Source organism: Crocodylus siamensis, chromosome 12, assembly GCF_052110815.1.
Source record: "Crocodylus siamensis isolate JL-2025a chromosome 12, ASM5211081v1, whole genome shotgun sequence".
Taxonomy (NCBI): Eukaryota; Metazoa; Chordata; order Crocodylia; family Crocodylidae; genus Crocodylus; species Crocodylus siamensis.
In genome coordinates this window covers 7,379,818-7,400,858 of record NC_143406.1, presented here as the reverse complement: position 1 = coordinate 7,400,858, position 21,041 = coordinate 7,379,818, and positions in this window count along the sequence as shown.

Here is a 21,041-nt window from a genome sequence, read left to right as displayed (position 1 = left end):
ACTGTTTGTGTGTGTGTCTGCATGTCTCATTTGTGTACTTGTACACTGTTATTATAAAGGTTGAAGTCACTCGGTAAGTGATGCGAGTCCCTGGTCTAGATCACACAGGAGTTACAAGATAGAGAAGCTTCTTTCTGTAGGTGCTAGACCAGGGGTCAGCAACATTTTTGGGCAGAGTGCCAAAGACATCCACAACTTCAACTTGTAAGATGTTGGTACGCCAAGGGTGGATGGCGGGGGAGCCACGAGGGGCCCAATCCTTGCTGTTGCTGTGTAGCCCCGGCCTCTTCCCCACCTGGAGGCATGTGAGTCAAGCAAAATACCTTCGAGTGCCATACTCTGGCACCCATGCCAGGCGTTGCCTACCCCTGTGAGAGACCATCACAAGGGAGATCAACTGTAGCACTTTTATTGCTCATCCCTATATACTCAGCCCAAGGCCTGGAAGCAAGGTTCATAAAACAGAGGCTGTTGAATTTGCTTTCTCTATTGTTCTGCTGGAGCTGATCCTATGGAGCTACAGGCGTGCAGTCAATCATTGTTGTTCATCAACAGAGTTTATCCATGAACCTTATTTGAGGTTGAGCTAATTTAAAAGAGAACAATTTATTTGAGCGAGTGGCTTGTTTGGTTGGAGTCCCCCCCCCCCCCACAAATTGTGCATTGATGCCACGGCAGGGAAGGCATTCGCATCAATGCTCTCAGGAGGACAATTCAAGTATGTGGATGAAACCTGAATTACAAGATGGTAGATGGACGTCCAGGTCCATTTAGGAGCTTTAGTGTGGCATTGCGAAACTCTCAGCAAACAAAGAGCATTTCTGGAAGGATGCACAGGGCATTTTTTAACAAGAGCCTGATTTTGATAGCGTCTCTCCTGCACTTTTATGTAATGTACAGCATGTCTGGAATCCAATGTAAAGAAAAATCAACACTTCAAGCTGTTTTTTTAAAATAAGTCTGCACTGTGGGTTTTTTTCCAGAGCATAGGAAAATTTTTGCAATCTGTCATATACTTAAAGATAATAAGATGACAGAAACATGTGGGAGCTAACAGCACAGGTTTATTAATTTTAACTCATCGCTTCATGGGTTTAGCAACCCGTTGCCTTGCCAACAGTGTGAAGTTTGAGAGAACATAGACCTTTTGTATCAGTTTTGAAAAAGTGTAATTCTCTCCCTCTCTCATACTTTCCAGTCTTAAAAAAAATCGCATTCTGGTTTATGACTAATTATTTAGCAGCACCACAACTTTTCAAGTCAGATACAAGTAACAAAGAGGCTAGATTTCCAGAGCTCTGGGCTTTGTTCAATTCACAGGCGGGTCTTGGACAACCTGCAAAACTGTCTCTCTGCTTTCGTAGCGTGGGGAGAAAAGCGCAGCGCACGTCTCTAGATGCACTCAAAGCTCCATGAAATTGTGGGATTAAAACATTTCAGAGCTGAAGAATATCGGGTCTGCAGTGCTTCGGAACAAGTCGGGCAGTTTAATGAGGTTAGCAGAAGTAATATTTCCTTCCACCCCCAACATTGTATCTGCTCATCAGTAGATCTACCTGAGCGACACTTTAAGAAACTCACTTCAGTAAGCGAGGCAGAATTCAAAGACTTCTCCATGCGTCACGGAGACAGTATTTTTCCAGAGGAAGTTGACCTCCCTGAGACAAACCTCTTTCACTAAAAAAAAAAAATAATAATTGCCTGTTGCCACTGCTTTTCCTTGTCCTGCATATGTAGGTAACCAGGAAGAAGGCAGCTTGCCTCTTTGTTCTCATTATCCCTGATGCTTGAGTTAATCATCAGTGGACATTACTTGCTGACATGAACCCACGCACACGTGCACGTAGGATATGGCCCAAAGCAAACGCCCAGAAATCTTCTTTCCCTTTCTCTGTCTTCAGAGCTATGTGTTGATTCACCCTCCCTGTGCGCTGAGCCATCATGCTGACCACAGAGAAAGAGGGCCTTGAGAAAACAGCTCTGCCTGGGTGGAGCAGGGACTGTGTTGGGAGGAGGAGGAGGATGCTAAAACTCAAAGTCCTTATGCTTCACCCTTGCCTGGTCCAATGCACACATGGAAGGAAGCACAAAGGAGCCACTTGTGTCTTTGTCCTCGGGCCATTTCTTCACCAGCCCTGTAACCTGCCATGGCTTACCCAAAGGGGCTGGTTTATTAGCTGAAGCCATTAAACACAGCAGCCCCCAGCCAAGTCACCAATACATAAGGCATGGCAGGGGCTGGGAGAGCGTGGCATGGAGTCATGTTGTGCAATCAACACCCTCTCCGCGTGGTGCTCTGCCCTCCTTTCAAGGTAGATGGGTGGTCTGTGAAGCTGGTAACTCTGCTATGGTCTTAGTTTCATGGGGCTGGGTCTTTTTAACTCAGGTGGCAGAAGTTCAAGTTCTTCTCTTCTATCCTAGACAACCTGTCATGTGGATCCATTGTTAACAGTGACGCTGGGTGGTAAACCAGCTGGGATTCTGCACACCAAGGGAAAGTCCAATTTGGCTAGTTCCACTGCCTTTTCTAGCCTTTTTTTGTCTTGCTGTGATCAAGGCCAAGGATTTAGTTCCTATTATTCGGCTGCTTACTCCCCAGGGTAATTGGCACTGTATAATACAAATCCAATGGGAGCATCTACACATGCACATTTACTTTGCAATTTAGGTTACTGCACAGTACCCAAAAAATTACTGTGCAATACAGACATGCATCTACACGTGCACATCTGTACCGCACAGTAACTATGGCAACTTATGCTGACTTGGGCATAAAGTTGATACCTTCGTCATGCAGGTATCAACTTTATGCCCAAGTATTTACTGCACAGTAACGCATGTATAGATGCCTTGCTGCATAGTAACACTGTTTGTGTGGACTGACTTGGGACTAGCTTTAGTCCCAAGTCAATCCACACACAGCGTTACTGTGCTTTAACGGCTGCAGGTGTAGAAGCCGGCTCTCCGTAGCCCTAAGGATTAGGGCTCTCACAGGCCAAAGGTGCTGAGAAGCTGCTCAGTGCCCTTAAGAAATGGCATCAAAAGAGATCAAGATCAAGTGTGAGCAAAACCACCAGGGGAGTGAGGAAACAGGAGCTTTGAGTGGCTCTTAGGATGCATCCAGCGGTGTAGGCTGAGACAAGGAAGCCCATATAGGTGGGGGTGAGGCTGAACAGAGGCATGGAACAGAGGTAAGGAGCCTGAATGCAACACAGGATGGAAGTGGGGATCATGGGATGGGACTGGAGAAATAAGCTGAGTGGTGAGAGAGGAGAGTGATTCTGGCAAGAGCATTGTGGATGGACTGGCAGAGGAGGAGGAGAAGGAGCACAGTGATCAAGGCAGCAGGCCAGGGGGTTGCAGAAGGAACCAGGAGGGAAGGATGAGCCTCAGAGAAGTCGTCAAGGAAGAAGTGCCAGGCTGACCAATAAGCTTGGCATGATGTTGTTGCAGGTCACAGGGGCCTCTCTTTACCTCTTGGTCAAAGAACGAGAAAAACTGGCACCTTTTAATTATCCTGACTGTTATCCGTGTTCTACAAACTGAACTCAGCATTGGCAGGGCCTTTTTTATGCTGGAGGAGATGCCTGTCAGATGAGCTGTAGACTTGTATCCTGATCATGCTGGGGCCTGTGTTTTCTAAAGGGTCTTAACTTGAGCTCCGGCTGCAGTTTGGGGGCTGTAGATATGAGTGCACGGTTCTTGTCCATCCGCTTGAATGTGCCCTCGCTTCTTGAAGTCAGATGTCCATGTGTTGTTCCATGTGGCCTCGTTTGTTTGCAGGTGCAAAAGCTCATGGCTGCCGCTCAAAGAATTATATCTGACTTGTACTATCCCATGTACTCAGGTGACCCGCCTCACCCTATTATCTGAGCGCTTCACTATCTTTTAAGATGCTGTGCCCAGTTCCTGTGATCACAGACCTGATGAAGCATGTCTGCGGCATTCAAAAACTTTATCCCAACTACACAGTTGGCTCAGTAAAAGATATCAGCCTATGAAAGCCTTGCTTCTCTCTATCTTTAATGCATTTATCCTCATGACACCCCTGGTGGGAGGCAGAGCAGTGCTGATATTTCCATACTACCGTTTGGATGCTTAAGCACGGGAAAAGATTGACTTGCCCAGAGCCACACAGGTTGTTTGTGCCAGAGCAGGGGGTAAAGCAGGGGTCTTTGCCAGCCCTGGCTAGCACTCTGACTTTAGGGTCAGAATTTCATCCCTTGCCTTCAAAAAAAGTCTCAAGACACTATTGATACTAGCCTGGGTAATTGTGCCCCAGCCAGATTCCAGCTCAGATAATTGGTTCTGCCTCCCTAAATTTATGAGCAGATTCAAATACACACAGGATGTGTCACTTCCAGGTCTACAGTGAGCAGCGCTGTTTGCTTGTAAACAGCTTGCTGCTTTCTAGCTCCAAAGTGGCTGCATTTCAGGAAGGGGAGCTGGTATCCCTTAACTATCCGCCGAAGCATAGCCAGGCCGGCTTAGCCTTTGTGGATCCTTGGCTGAGAGACAGCTGTAGTTGTGCAAGGTGCTATTTTTATTTTGTCATCTCCAAGGGAGTAGCATTATGCTTTTGCTCTGAGCACTGCTACTTTTATTGAGCAGAGTGTTTTGCTGTATTTCAGCCTGAGGTAGTGCCATTGCGCACCAAAGGGAAATTTCCTTTTTTGTTTTCAGTGTCATTCTTTGTAGCTGTAGCCTGGACTTGTACCCAAGAAAGACTATTGCAGGCTTCAGATGGGGAATCTAACAGGTTTGGTTTAGTTTCCCTCAAAGCCTTTCTGTAAACTTCAGTTGCCCTTTATCCTCAGTTCTCTCTGTGCTGAAACAGAGAGAGAGAAGACAGGAGATCAGTGGGTGACAGTGATGGGCATCTATTTAAACTTGTGTCATAAGCCAGAGTTTCTCAAACTCTGAGGTCTACCTCCCTAGGGATGTGAAAGATTCATAGAGGGGAAGGGGGTGTAAAGCATGGCAGCCACCGGTCATGCCCACCTACTTAAGTCACTCTTGCACCTCTGCAAGCATCAGCCACTGCCACTTTCCTCATTACCTATTTTCTTGTGCTCCCTTGTATTTCAGCCGCTGAGGACACTTCTCTCACCCCCAGTTTTCTCGTGCGCCCCCATATTGCAATCACTGCACTGCCTCCACTTGCTGCTGATTCTCATGCTCCCTGTTCCAGCCGCCACCACTGATTCCCTTCGCCGGCATTTGCTGTGGTAGGGAAGTAGGGTTGCATGCAAATGGTGGTGAGGCATAAACCTGTCAGATTTGGAAAATACTATCATAGGCATTTGAGACCCTCCCCACCCCAACACATACAGAGGTCAGTTGCCAGTAATGCGGAGCACTTCTATACCAAACTGTTTTACTACCTTTCACAGACAAGTTCCCGTGCTTCCTGGAATTGCATTGGTGGACATCATAACTGCGTAATAAAATAATGTTAGAAGCATTGGTGAGCCTATATCTCTCCTCCTCTGCAAACCAGGGTTAATAATTGCCATTACAGTGAGCATATACAGCTTAATCAGCCTCTAGGTGCTAATTATTTGGAAAAGGACCTTTGTAGTAGCAATGTTTGGCACTGGGCTTTAAGAATGGTGTTTCCAAATTGTTGCCCTCCTCCGGACTTGCTCCAAAGATAAGAGCTTTAGAAAATGCAACATAGGAGGAACTGTAGGGAAGTGGGTTTTATTTAGTCTGGAGATGAGGAGACTGAAAGGAGATTTGGTAATAGTTTTCAAACACAAGAACAGTTTGTTTTAAAGAGGAGAACAGTTAGCTGTTCTTTCAGATGGCTGGGAAAGAAAGGAGAAGTAATCATTTTAATTGGCAACAAGGGAGGTTGCACTTGGAAGGTGGGAAGCGCGTTCTGTTGATGAGGGTAGTCGAGCGCTGGGACAGATTACCTTGTGCCATCTTCAGCACTGTGACGAGTTTTTCCGTGCAGCTTAAACATTTGTCTGGGATGGTTTAGAGAGGGGCAACTCTGCCGTGAGTAGGGAGGGGCTTCTAGAAGTTCCTTTCCAGTCCCATTTTTCTTTGAAAGCAGATCAGCCAATTCATTTCCGTGTTTCTTCCATAAGAACTGAGCCAGGAGACTTTGTTTCTCTTCCTGGTTCTGTCACTATTAATGTTTCACCTCTTTTGGACTGCATTTTCCCCATCTGCCATAGGGAGATAACCAAAGCCTTTTAAATGCACCACTTTGAGATCCTCATCGACAAAACAAGAAAGAAAAATTGCGTTTGTGTTGGCATGGCAGAAGTCAGTGGATTTCCCTGAAATAATTCCTGATTGACCTTTATCACAAAATAACCAAACTTAATTCAAAAGTTCCCAGTGATGGAGACTCTCCCACAAACCTTAGTAAGGTGTTTTAACGGCCCGTTAGCTTCATTGCTGAAAAATCTGTGCCTTGTCAAATTGCACCTTGCTGTAGCAAGTCAAAAAGCCAGTGGGGAAACCATCAAGTTGTTACTTGGGCACAGCAAGGGCTGGCGATTCATAAAGAAAGTGGTAATCGGGGACAGCAATTCCCAATTGTCCAGCAATCCTGACATATAAATCAGGCTGGTGGAGCCCACAAAGGTCAGGGAAGGACTTCTGGAGTTTGTTAAGCAGGTAGCATGAATCTCTTTCAATCAAAGTTTGCAAAACCGTAATATATTATAGAATCCGTTTACTAGTCATGAGAAAGAGAGACTTTTTCTTTTGGGGAGTTTTTTTCTACTTTTTGAACTCATAGGACTGAAGGCTCGCCACCTTGAGAAGATGTTGCCCTTCAATACGGGCAGAAGCTTTGCAAAACTTGTTTTTCTTTGAGACGTCAGATCTGATACCAAGAGCTGGCTGTTTCTAAATGAGCCTTAAGGTTCACTACCCTCATTTATATTCCAGAAGGCAAATGAAAGTGTTTTAATTTCTTCCTGCAACCCCACCCCACAGATCAGGATCCTGCTTTTGGCACTAGCATCCAAAGTCATGAACAGGAAATATTCATCTCCTGGACTGTGATTTTAGGTTCTTGCACACTCAGACTGGACCTTCTCTTTCAGACCTATGAGAACATAAATTGAATGCACCTTATGACGGATCATTTAGCAGCAGCAAACAGAAGTCATACATGAGGTTTTTTTCTTTTATCCTTCCATGGTCAACAAACGGAAGTAAATTGGGCATGTGTAAAAGAGAGGCATGAAAACAGATTTCACAAAGGTCCTTTATGATGAAAAGGGCCTTAATTACAAAGTCCCCATGTCGTTTCTGTGCCAGTCTTCTATCACAGGAACCGGAGATGGCTAGCTAGGTAACCTTGTTGACCCTCCTAAACCATGCAGTTTGTATCTTTGCCAGAACAATGTTTCCTTCCTGTATATCAGTCAGGGAAGCGATGTCTTCAAACCATCTCCCTGCACACAAGCATATAGCAAGGAAGCCGGGGAAGTGTCTCACCCTGTTTTGTCTTACTGAGATGCATTTTTATCCTTACATATCTGGCAGGTGTCATCATCACGCTGGTTTTGCTTACATTCGCGGCTGAACTTCACCCTTCTGGCACTGGTCAGGGGATTTCTGCACTCAGCGTGGTGACTTACTGCTGGTAGCAATCAGAACAATGGGTAAAAGGGAGGCAACCGAGGCTGCAGTTTCTGCTTTGAATCAGTGGTTGGGGAATGAATGCTGTATGTTTGCATGCCCACTTAGTCCTGTAGCTGATAGTAAAATGGTTTCAAAACTTTTATCACATTTGCCAGTGACTTTTAAAATCTCTTGCATGAGGCTGCTGTGAGATGGCTTGTGTCTGAGACTACTGTGGCGCGGTCTCCTGATAGCTGCCCAGATGAACCTAACCGACTGGCAGGCAGGCAGGCATTACTGGCGAAGAGAGATTTGCAAAGCTCTCTAAATTCAGGTTTCATCATGTGGACTGATAACGATCTAGTTTCTTCTGTTACTCCCCAGTCACATGATGGTTTTGTACAGAGATAGCTTATCATATGCATGTTAGCACATGAGGGAAGGTAAAGGGATTTCTTTTGCAGAAGGGAAGGGGAAAAAAAGTGCGGGGGGGGGGACTTGCAGGCAAAATTAATCCTCATCCACCCTCTTGCATTGTCTGGAAAATGTGATGCAAGGAAACCCTTCCCAAGTCGCAGAAATGAGCATGTTGAGATGCAGCTTCATGTGCATGGCACTTCACTCTGCCAGAGGGAAGAGTGGAGTCATTTTTCCACAAGTAATAGTGTCAGCCAAGAGCACTACCAGCCCCAGCAGCTCTGGCCCCATATTGACTCCTTCGGTAGCTTCAGGCAGTACTATATCCTACAGCATTATAAAGGGCCGTGGTAGCAGGGCTGCTGATATTGGGCTCTGTTGCCTGTGTTGCCCTGGAGTCAGGTGTTCCTCTTGTCCATCAATGAATGTCATCATGGTACCTGAACCAAAAGGCACAAAGGTCTTGTCCATCACACTGAAGCCTGAATTTAGCAGCCTGAGTACAGTTCTAGATACTGCATTCTGCTTTTCTGCCAGAAAGAAATCGGCCTTTTTGACTTGAGAGGCAATAGGATCATGTTTCAAGATCTGGTGCAACTCAAGAGATTCAAACCCAAGGAGACCAGACATGCTCCAATACTGAACTCTTACAGAAGAGTTTCCCCTAGCTCTAGGCACTCTTCATCGTTTTCCTGGATCTGCCACACCACCCAAGATCAACCGTTTCCATCGTGTACACTGCAATGTTGAGGAAGGCCGTAAGCCTTCCCAGTCCTCTGAGGATAAAGATCTGCATGTCATTTTGCATAACGTGCTTGAGCACTGATTTTTTTTCCCCCTTGGGAGTGATGGAAGCTGATGGCAAGACACATTTAAAGTAGATTGGATGAAACTCTAATGTGCATTAGAGACACCTCCAGCAGTGACGGGGGCATAGATCAGAGGACTCCAACCATCTTTTCTGCCTTTAGATTCTCTTATTCCCTAGCAAAGCCATAGAACGGCAATGAGTAGGTTTTAGTAAATAGGCCATACCAATTCCCCTGCCAACATAAGGTCTGGGGACCTCACATCGACAATACAGTGAAAAATACTTGGCTTCCTGCTTGTCACAGTGATCACAGGTGACCTTCTGCTTGACCCTTATTCCCTTGGAAACCTATTTTCTTTCACTGACTGTGGACTAAGGTGGGTGTAAAGGGCTGGCAATGTTCAGCGAGGAAAGAAAATAAAATGGGTAACATCTTTTGAATTACAATGTGGACATTGGGTTTAACAGGCTGCATACTGAGAACTGGCATATGATTGCAGCCCATCACACTGGAGTCATTCTGTAAAGACAAATAAAAATATTGACCTAGTTTCTGTTCCTGCTGTTTGATGCTAGGTCAACTCACTCATTCATTTCTCATTGTGGTAATAACATCAGCTGGAGAGCTGTTTTCCTTTAACAAAGAGGAAATGCACAAGCTGGTTGCAACACATGATGGTTCAAGGTACTAGGAAATGAGAAATCGGTAGGACCCCTCACACACTTCAAGTTACACAAGTGTTAAATGTTGTGTTGCCCCTGGACTGTGAAGAAATAGGATTGTGAAGATGAACGCAAATAATCGGCTGTCTTGCTGTGCATTCACTTAGTCAGATGCAAATCAACAGATACCTGATATCTATCTTTTCTGCAGTAGGGCAGACCTGACAAGGAGTGGGGGATTTTAGAGGAGACCCAGCTTTCACAGTTCTGAATAGCTGTAGTGAAAACAAATCAGCCCCTGCTCTTTGTACACTCGTGTTGTTGCAGTTTGCTCTTTAAAGTGTGTGCACTGAACTGGGTTTTGCAAGCTCAAAAAAGCAGCTTGCAAGACTTAGGCTAGGGTCAGCCATTACACACAAACTGGTTTAAGTGATCAGAAACTGGCTTAAACTTGTAACAGAACAGACATTCAGTATGAAAATGGTTGAAACTAATTTGAGATAAACCTGGTTGAATGTAGCAGCAGACTTAACTGATTTGAGTCCAACCAGTTTATGCAATGTCTGCCCCAGACCCCTTCCTGATTTCAGTTAAATCAGTCTCCCAGCATCCCGGCATGCTCTCTGGGCTGGACTGAGCTCTGCTTCAGAGAGCTGGACTGGCCCCTCCCCTCTGCTCCCTCACTGGAGCTCCAGCAGAGACTTGCAGGCACAGCAGCGTCTGCCTGGCTGTCCCTGCACCCCACCCCCTCCCCTTGCTGCTTGCTGCTCAAGCAGGGATCCCTCCCTCCTCTCTCCCACAGCATGGACTGTAGCCAGAAGATGGTCTGCTAGCTAATGCTGCGAGGTGTCTGTGCAAGGTAGAGGAGACAAAGGCAGATCTGCTTAAGGCTTTTTGGAGCTAATCAGCAGGTAGCTGGTAATGTCCCTCCTTGAAATGTTTCCTTCCTTGGAAAAAGTTGTTTAAGAAGAGCATTAACATTAGCTAGAAAGGCTTTGTTTTCTGATGGGGTTTTAAATGCTGATAACAGAGCTGATAAATGCTTAGTTATTAAGGGGGGGACCCCTCCCTAATCAGAGAGTCCTGCTATGCCCCCCTCATCTCAGCATTGTGAGAGGGGAGGGAGGGCTTCTCTAGCACCCCTGGCTTCTAGCCTGAGCCACTGCAGGCCTGTGCCTGAATTTCCTCAGTTCAGTAGGGATATCTATATGGTTACAAACCGCTTTAGCCTAGCCAGGTTAGACTAACCTGCAAAGACTGAATCAGTTCGGGCTCAGGCTTTTTGAATTTCTGTCCCTAGCCCTAGAGAACGCGAGTCCTGAGGATTGCTCATGCCACTGCTTGAAAGGGTCAGATTTGTTGCTGGGGGAAGCTTAGCCCCAAAAGGAGAGGGAAACATCTCAAGCTGACAACCAGAGGCAAGCCATTGCAAAAGAATTCACCTAAATAGCAGTGAATTGAGTAGCAGTCAAGACCAGGGTACATCTTTGTTTTCAGAGTGCTCAACCTGGGTGCTTCACAACCAAATGCCCATGCCCACTAATATTGGCATATATTGCAATATAGCGTGCAGGTACAAACAGCAGCTAGAGCCAAGAATAGGTATGGGGAGTGGAATTTTGTGTTCTTGAGGCTAGGCTAAGCTCTTATAAAACCAAGAAGGAATATTCCTACCACTTACTATATTGCTCAATTGTCCACATATTTATTTAATTCATCGATGCTTGCCTAATCACCATGCATCAGTCACTGGTTGGAAGCAGGGACTGAACTACCTTGACCAATTGTCTGACATGATAAGGCAACTCCTATCTACATACGTGTTTCCATTCAAACGCTATCTATTTACTCAAGCACTACCTACTGAGTTACTCATACTCATGACTGCATAGTCTACTGCTCCAAAAAAGTTAAGGTACACCAAACTGAATATGCTTACTGTTATTACTGCCATTTCTATGGCATTACAAGTGCATGCAAGACAATAAAGTACCTTATGTGAGGAGATTACAGTATAATAAGACAGAAAGTGCAATGGATAATATCAGGCTGTTCCAAATTGTGATGAGTCAGGAAGAAAACACCTCAGAAAGCCTGAGGAACAACAGTAACAACAGAAAAGAAACCATTGCTGGCAGAGTTGTATTTACAAGAAAAATAAATCATTTGGGTTAGCCATTACCTACATATGCATGCATTCACAAAGAAACATATTATATAACCCTAATCGCTTTCCCAAAACACATTGCTTTTCTTTTCACCTTCAGTTTTAATTCAAGGTAGTCATCTATAATGCATTATGTGATTTCATCCCTGGCACTTAAGAATTCATCTTCTCCACCCCTTGGGGACCCTACAAAGATGTCTCCCAGATGCTGAGAAATCTGTCTTTCAGCTTGAAGGCTGAAATCACCATGGGCATGCTTCCCAGTGTCAACTTGAACATTGGCAGGGATCACAAGGAACATTTCCACCAAGCATTTAACAATTGACTTGTTCCATTACAGGTTTTCTTCATTTTTCTCTGCAGCTCCAGCTGCAGACAGAGGTCACCCTGGACCTGACAGGTTGAAGGAGGGTGTGATCTGATGGAACAAACCCTGCTTCCCTGTACTTTTGCAGGATGCTGCCCTGCTTGATGGGGAGCTGAGAAATCAGTCTGTTCACCTCAATAGTTTGCAATAATTGTTGGACATTAAGTGAGAGCGGTGTGTCCAGAAAACTAGCCTTGATCTCACTTGCAATGTATGCAGGTCACTGAAGGCGAATGATTGAGAAGGCCAAAATTCCAGTTGGGTGAGGGTGATGGGTGACTCCATCTCCTATACTCAAGTAGACCACATGTTCCTTCCTTCATTGACTCTCCACATACTTCTCTTTGTTATTCAATATTTCTGTGATTACACTGTTGTTGTCATCCACAGTGCACTGTAATAGAGCATTGCTACACTGTTGACATGGCATATAGGCATATGCCATCAGGAGCGTTATAATGGCCATGATTTCATTACTATTTAACACTTTAAGAATTAGGTTATCTCCATGTGGACCCCCCTGGGTGATTGTCTGCAGGTAAGTTTATTTGCAGTCTCAGGACAAGCTTTTGTGTTCAAATCCTTTTCTTCTAATCCTGTCTTTTAAAACTGAGTTTAGCACTGGGGAAGGTGCTGGGTGGACATGCCTATGGGCATTAGGCCCTCTGTTTAGACATCAAATTAGGAAAGGACACTGAGCAACACTTCAGGCTTCTTTCAGAAATGCCTCTCCACCTTGAATGGAAGGAACTGTCTCCAGCCATGAAAAGGGAATTCAGCCTTCACAGCTCGTTGTGTCCCTGCTGAGATCTCAGCAGTGTTGTTCATTGGTGCAATGTCTGCTTTTATGATGTGTGGGTACCATTTCATGGGGAGGACTGGGCAGAGGCTACTACTCTCATTTCATACGAACCACTGATGGCATCAGGTTACTTTCATTACTTGTCTTCCATAAATTTGAACTGATGAAGTGCATAGGAGACTGTTTCACCCCATTACCAGTGCCCTGTGCCATGTGGTTTTCTTATCCCAGATTTCCACTTTTATCTATTTCTGAGATGTTGCATTTTACACTCTACTGAGCAACTGTGGCTCTTTTTTCATGCAGCGTTTACTGTCCTAACATGAGTAGTTAGCTGCTGCCTCAGCATTGCAGCACTCGTGAGCCGCCTAGTACCTAGAGGTCTGTAGAAAAAACATTTAAAGCTGTGTCTATGTCCAAATCTTTCCAAATCTCTCCGAATCGATTTGGAGAGATTAAAGGGTCCTCTGATTCAATTTGGATTCAGAAATTCAGCCACCTGAATTCTTAAATCATTTAAGACATAATAGCATCCAGCCTTGGCTTGCTTTTACATATTTGTATTTCCTTTTTATATTCTGGCTTTGGAGGGGCACCCTATCTATAGATTTCATGTGTATTGCTACCCAAGCCATCACAATAGCATTTGAATAGTGAGCTTACTGGGGACAGATTCCAGGTCTTGTCCAAAAAAAGCTTACATATAAAAGATAAGACAGGTACACATGCATAGATAAACCACAAAACCGATTTGCCAAAAGTGCAATGCAATGTTTGAACTAAATATTAAGAGCTGAATTAAAATGTTTGTTGCTTATAAGGATACAGTTGACTTGTAAGCAGCCATAAAAATTGTGGAACTTAAGAACCGTCATCATTGTTAACGTGAAGGTTCATTCATTTGTTTGCAATAGAAACCCATTATTAGTTGCTCTCCTGTTTTGGAACCACCCAACGAGGGTGAAGAAGCACTACCAGGTGACACAAGTGGGAAACACAACCATGTAGCCAGCAGATAGATCAAACACAGAGGACTCTGATGATTCATAGGCTGGAGATCATTGATATGCAATGACTGGGTACTTCGTTAGAAATATGACCAACATTCATGACACAGGGTGAAGACAGTTGCCTGCAGATGAAAGATGAAATGAAATGGGGAGCACAGAAGTGAAACCAGATGGTGCAATTGCTGAACAAGTTTGAGGAAGTTAGTATTAATATTAATGCCATACAAAACACGTTAACAAATCAAGAATGAGCTTTAATACCCATGAGTGGGGTGGAAGCTTGAGTCAAAGGAACTGTTTTCTCACTAGTCTATGCTGATCATAAATACCTAGGGTTACCGACACCATGGGTAAAGCTGGGACATCAAGACCTTGGCTCTCCAGGGGAATCCAGGTTGGTTGGAGAGAGGTGAGGAACGTGGTCTCCCCATGACAACTGGGTTCAACTAGAGGGAGATAAGGCAGCCACCGCACAATGCAGAGTGGCTAGAGTTGTGATCCCTTCCTATCCCACAGTACTCTCAGCTACCATCGTCTTTGCACCTGCAACGTCCTGGATGCCAACAGGGTGTTAGGAACTACAGGGACATAAGAGGACACACAGTTCCTGCTCCAAGGGATCTTACGATGTCACACACAACGCAGTTCAGATGTATATGACACCCCAGGTGATGGCACAGGTTCTGGGAAGTGCTGAAACTTGACAGACATCATGCAAGAACCATAGTGCAAGGCAGTGGTTTTCAACCTGCGGTCTGCAAACCCCACCACAGACTATGTCTAAGGGGTGTGCGAAAGATGACTAGGCTCAATCAAAAGTATGTGACTACCTACACTTATAGTTCAAAGGGGTCTGCACCTCCATTCGAAATTTCCAATTGTTCAAAATTGTTTAGGGGTCCACAAATGAAAAGAAGGTTGAAAACCACTAGTCTTTGAAGAAGATGGACATTGTTTCAAGGTGATGGTGAGAGGAATATCCAGAACTCAGGGTTGGTAGAAAGGCATATGGGCCTCTCTAAAAGTAAATTTTTGTAGTGCAAGCAGGGAGAAACGAAGCAGGCAGGGGTGAGACAGGCAAGCTCACAGGCTCTCACTTGCACTAAGTCCTTACTTCAGCAATGTAAGGGGCTTTCGCATAACTCCCACTGGTGCCTATTTTAAAGGTACTTTTGCACTACTCACGCAGTGCAAAATGGCTCTGGTGTGGAATTAGGCCCAGGGTCTTATTCACATGAATGATTAATATCAGTGGAAGTGGGAGGAGAGTCAGGCGTATCATGTCTAAAAATGGCATTTGAAAACAGTCCATGAGACTGAAAAATATAGTGCCTGATCCTTCAGATTTGTCCAAGAGAGGCTTTTGCAGAAGACAGGAAAAGCGTGATGTGTTAATATCAAAAGGGCTAAGCAGTCTTGAACCAGCTAATTAATGTAGGCAGCATTCTGTGGTCCATTAATTTGCAGCAGGGAATGCAGACAATCTGAAGATAACTGAAGACATCTAGCAATATCTTGCAAAACTACCCATTTATATGAAGTGAGTATCATGGCAGATGCTCACTTGCACATAATTTCCAGCAATATCAAAATCACAATACTTCTATTGGACTTTACATCTTCAAGGCATTCTGTAGACATTCCAGATAATTAATCCTCAACACCCCTGCAAAGGAAGCATCACTGTACCCATTTTAGAGACGGGGTTATAAAGGTAGAAAGGTGACGTGGTAGCAAACTTTACATGGTAAGGAAGGATTTAGAGCTCCAGGATTTGTAAGGCTTTTGATCCTTGCTATTTCATTAGACCATGCTGCCATTCATGCAGTGGACTCTACCAGGGTCCCTTTTGTTTGCCATCAAGTGTTTTGTCATCCATTCCCCACCTCCCACCCCCTTCCTTGTTGCTTCTGCTCATGTAACTCTTGTAGACAAGGAAAAATCTATCATTGTCAAGTCCCGTTTTACTCACTTTGACATCTGCTCAGACAAAATGTCGTTGAAATGTCTTCTTACTTGGTAACGAAAATACTCATTCTGGAACCAATACTCAGTCCCTATATTTGCCGGTTCAGAGAGCTGTGAGTTCCCTACTTCTTTTTTCTATTGGTTTCATATTGCATTGATTGAGGAAATGCAAAGTGACAACATCATCAGGCGACACTAGTTCTGGTCCTTCTGCTTTTCTTTTTCTTTCTTTCTCATGCTCGTCAAATAGGCTATACAGGTAAAGTAAAGTTGCTTCTCAGCTATTCAGTTTAATTACCTACTACTACTTACTTATGAGGTGGGATGGGTTTCCCAAGTCACGTGCTGGTTTTTCTCCCTCATGCCTGATTAATAAAGCATTTTTTAAGTGTGAGAAAAACAACTAGCAAATGATTAATGGCAAGCCCTCTTGTTTCCACATGAATACCCAGCTAATCACCTGCATAACCAGTCCCAAAACATCCCAGAGAACATAGGAATATAAAGTTGGAAGGGACCTTTCACACCTTTGACTCCAGTCCCCAGACTAAATCCCATGCATGCAAATAAGGGGAAAAGATATGGTTGGACCAAACACCCCGTTAGAAAGTGAATGCATCTTCACACACATTCTGCACATCATTCACACGGCTCTAGCATCCAGCCTTTTGCATCAGTCTGTGTATCAGTTTTTGGACTGATTTGATGTATTCTTTTAGTTTTAAACCGGGGTCCAAGTTCCCAAGTGACTTCTTTGATTCAAGATACCTGGTCAACCACAATGAATTTGTCTGAATTAAATGGATGACTGTGAGTATGCTTTTAACATATAGCTGAGGCCCCATAGTCTGCTAAAATATACGGCACTTTGCTACTGTCCTCTGAGACGTAACAATGCCAGCCCCAGATACACAGAGGACATCCTGACGGGATAAGCTTTAAGTAGTACAGGAATCCTGTGGATTCCCATCACTGACGGGAGTTTAACTTTCTGATGGAGCAGGTCACACCCATCATGTTTCATGCATCACTCCGCCACTGCAGACAACAAACACCTTTATGTAATAGAGTCAATTAGTGTTTTGCTAATTAGTGTGTTCTGACCTTGCACCTTTTGTTCCCGGCTTCTTCATTCCTCTCCCCCATGGTACCTGTACAGTCGTATCATTTCCTCTTGGTGACGTGATGTCTGCTCTGGTTCCTAACCAAGGCACTGGTTCTTCGGTGTCATTGGCCCGATGAATCCGAGCGAATCACTATCAGCTGTTGCACCGAGCTCTGCTACCTAACCCCACCAGCTGAGAGAGACAGGAGCTGTTAGGGAAGATTTATGCCACCCTCCCCAGAGCCATTTGTTAGGAAAGAGCCTACCGCCTGTGTCTGAAAAATGGCAAGCTGGGTCTGGCTGGCCCACAGGCCTAAGGAGCACGTTCAGTGCTCTTCTAACTCTGCCAGACCCTATAACATCATTGGCATCCCCTAAAAGTAGAATAGCAGCCATAAATAGCCCAGCATGTACAGACAGGTCTCCAGCGAGATTGGACACAAGTTAATTGGCAGTGCTCCACCAGGGCTGTGACTGTCTTTGTCCTGGGAGGTAGCGACAGGAGGTATATTTGTGTAGGTGGAGCTGAGGCAAGTATAAAAGCCAGTGATCAAATGACCCTGGAAAGTAATGAACAGGAAAGGAGCAAATAATAGGTATTGTCCCATGGGACTGACAGGAGCAGCTGCCGACATCAGAGGGTGAGTGAGCAGAGATGAGCAGCCAGCGAGCTGGGCTTCACTAGGGTATTGCTTGCCTATGCCTGCATTGCTTCAATGTAAACCTTTGCGCCAAGGTAAAGGGCAGGGTTTGCAACCTATTGCTGATAACTGGGGGGTGATAGCTGAAGCCATCTCAAACACTTTGTAACTATAGGCATGTCCACACTGCCAGGACTGCAGTGCAGTAGTGATTTATCTGCGCTAGCTCACATCCCAAAAGAAGTATCCCGGAGCTCAGCACAGACAAGCCACTTGTGTGGTTACAGGCTCTGCAACACATGCTGAGTGCTGCCCCAGCTCGGCAGCTACCAGCACCTGAGCTGGCTTGGGAAAGGTTATCTCCAATGCTCTACTGAAGCCATGGCAGTGACTCACGGTGATTTCAATGTAGACATGCCCCAAGCCGAGTCTCAGGGAGCCCAAGCAGTCAGGAAGCACCAAGAAGTGGCGTTCGGGGAGGGGAAATGCTGGGACGCAGAGGATTTCAGGGCTGAGAAATTCCCACAGCTGAGGAAAGCAGCTGGAAAACATCCATCCAGAGAAGGGAGAGTGGGAACAGGATCAAAGGCAGCACGATGCGGAGGTTGTGCAACGCCTGAAAGCTCCTTCCGGGCAGAGATCGTCTTTGCCTTGCCTCTCACACCGCTCTCAGCAGCGCGCCTAGGCAATGCTCTTTTCTCTCCAAGAGCAGAAAGGCGACCAGTGGATGCAGCGTGAGTCTCTTTTCTCTCACGGGGGGGAAAAAAGAGAAAAGAGGGGCTTGAACTATCATTAACAGAGAGAAACTCTGGCAGAGCTTGGGGCATGGCTGGCTGGATTGCACTTTGGGGTAACCAGCTGGCAAAAGCAGAGATGAAATATCGTAGCTGCCTTCCCAATGTTTTCAGCCTTGGTGGAGGAAGAGGAACAGGCCCATCAGGAGCTGAGAAGCAAACATTTTGAAGGGAATATGCACAAAGGGAGGAAATCTGGCATTGGGTATACCTATTGGGATATGCTGCCTCCTGGAGAGAAAGAGAGGAGACACTGGGAAAACTGTGGAGAGCAAATAGCAGGGCATTTTGGAGAACAAAACCGCGGTTGCATGGAAGCACAAGATGAGACCGAGGATTATTTCATGGGGCTAAAACGATCCTTGGAGACAGGGGAAGACATGAGATCTGCTCTAAGACTTTCCACTGCAGAAAAGTCCTTGGGATTAAATGTTAGGTAATTTGGGAAGAAATAATATGAAACAAAGGCTTACCGGGGAGAGCAAAAGCAGGGGAAATTGCTGAACGAGATCTCGTGGGGCCTGCAGGCAGCCAATAGAGGAGTTTGCAGTGTGACGCAGCAGCAAGAAAAGCTGGTGAGCGTGGTTTTGGCCTGTGTGAGCAGCATCTCATGCCTTGCTCTAGGCCTTGCGATGACTGAAATATCGTGACAGAGAGCCGGGAACAGAGAGATGGCCCCAAGCCCGGTCTCATTTAAGTTGACAGCAGAAGTCCGCATTGATTTCACTGAGTGGCGGGGACAAGCCCAACATGCTTCGTGGAAGAAAACATCTCATCTGCTTTTTCAGCCCTGCCACAGCTCCAGTCTTCAAAGGTGCTAATCACTGTAATATTTTATTTGGACACTTGAGACCCAGCTAGACAAAACGCTAGCAAGGAGCTATAGAAAAATATCCTGGTTTGGCAAGACCGTTTCCAGCGTCCATTTCTGTGACTCCCTGGTGACTTCTTTAAGCTCCAGCTGGCCACTGGCAGTGAATGACAATTAAGACTACCTAAATTAAATATCCGGCAAGCTCAAGATTATTTGGCTCTGTCCGATCAAATGTGGCTAAACTGGGAACATGAGAAGAATAATTTCCTTTGGGGAGGGCAGAGCCACCTCCTGTTTGACATGCAGCAGCTAGAATGGAAAGTTAAGGGTTGAGCAGTGAAAACTCAGGAGCATATTTCCCTAATACAGATAGCTATTATTGGCAGAGGGGTCCTCACCATCAAGGGTAGCCTCCATGGCCATGCAGTGTTTTCTTAGTACATCCTTCCTGTGTCATTACAAGGTCCGAGTCCGCACCAGTATTCACAGGACTACATATCCAATGCTGCTTCCTTCTTACAATATGGTTTTACTCAAGCAATTATGCTTCAGCTAGCTTTTATTAGGATCAGAACTATATTTACAAGCCAGCTAGTGATGACTACATATGATAATCAAGGCTAGTGTAAAGCAAGCATACACACACACACACGCTTTATTCAAAATCAAAAATTTTGAAACGTATTGATTTTGAAATCTGATTTGATTAAACGATGAGTTAAAATTACACTGCCTTGCTCCAGCATTTTCAGAGCCGATAGTTTTGCCACTATGCATTTTGCAATGACTTTTCTAAGCAAAATTATAGATTTTTCTACGAACCAAAAGGAGGTCAAAAACACTCCAAACAAAATGTAAAGATCAAAACCCAAAGGACACATCTGGACCCACCCAAATTGCATCCTTTCCAAATTTGACAATTTTCCCAGGTTTTTGTTAGTTTTGTTCAATTTTTGAAACAGGACCATGGAAACAGCAAATCCAAACACCGGGGAATGGCTGAGCAGATTAAGCTTTGCAGGCCAAACCTGCAATTCTTTGCACTACTTATTACTCATTACCAGAGAACATAACATTTCACAAGCAGCACTTTATGCTTTAATTTGCTTCCTTGACAAGCCCTTTCAGACTTAAGCTCTAACTATCCCGTAGGCTTGTAACACCTCTGTGAACCTTCCACAACATAAATGCGTGCAGGCCAGCCGAGTCTGTCTCTGCATTGACCCTTGTGTAAAAGACCCTTCATCACAGAAATGGAGCTTAAGGGGCGTTTATTGAAATGGTTGCATCTTGACTGAACAAGGCAGTGTTTAGTAGGCTCAAATTGTGACTGACCTTTCCCCCCTGTTTGTGACATTAATGACATTGTTGATATAGTGCCCACACAGCAGAGAAATAATTCACTCATCTTAAAGGAGAAAAAAAATCCATCAGCATTTAGAAACCCCAATGACTAATGCAAAAAAACCCCATGAAACCCAACATCCAGATCAAAATCTCAAGCCCCTGATTGGTTATTAAGGGTGAAATTCATCCAGCTCAGCTGTTGGGATGCTCTCTCCCTCCTTTGATCCCGAAGGCCAGAGCAGGTTGCACGGTTGAAGTGGGCCATAGGAGAAAGAGGCGAAAAGGAGAATCCTTGATGGGGGCTTCTTGAGCAGGGAGCTTTCCAGCCTCCGCCAGCCCTGTTACAAATAAATCAATGAGTAGTTGTAAGGAATATCTGTAAAAGTGAATGCAAACCGTAAGAGGCATATATAGTATTCTTTAGGTCCAGAATAACTTGGGTGTTTGCTTACCGATCCAGTTCATGCACTTGCTATTCCTTGGATAAGTATTTAAATAATTGGCATCATCCTCTGAAGTACCAGCCCCTTTTGACATCATCA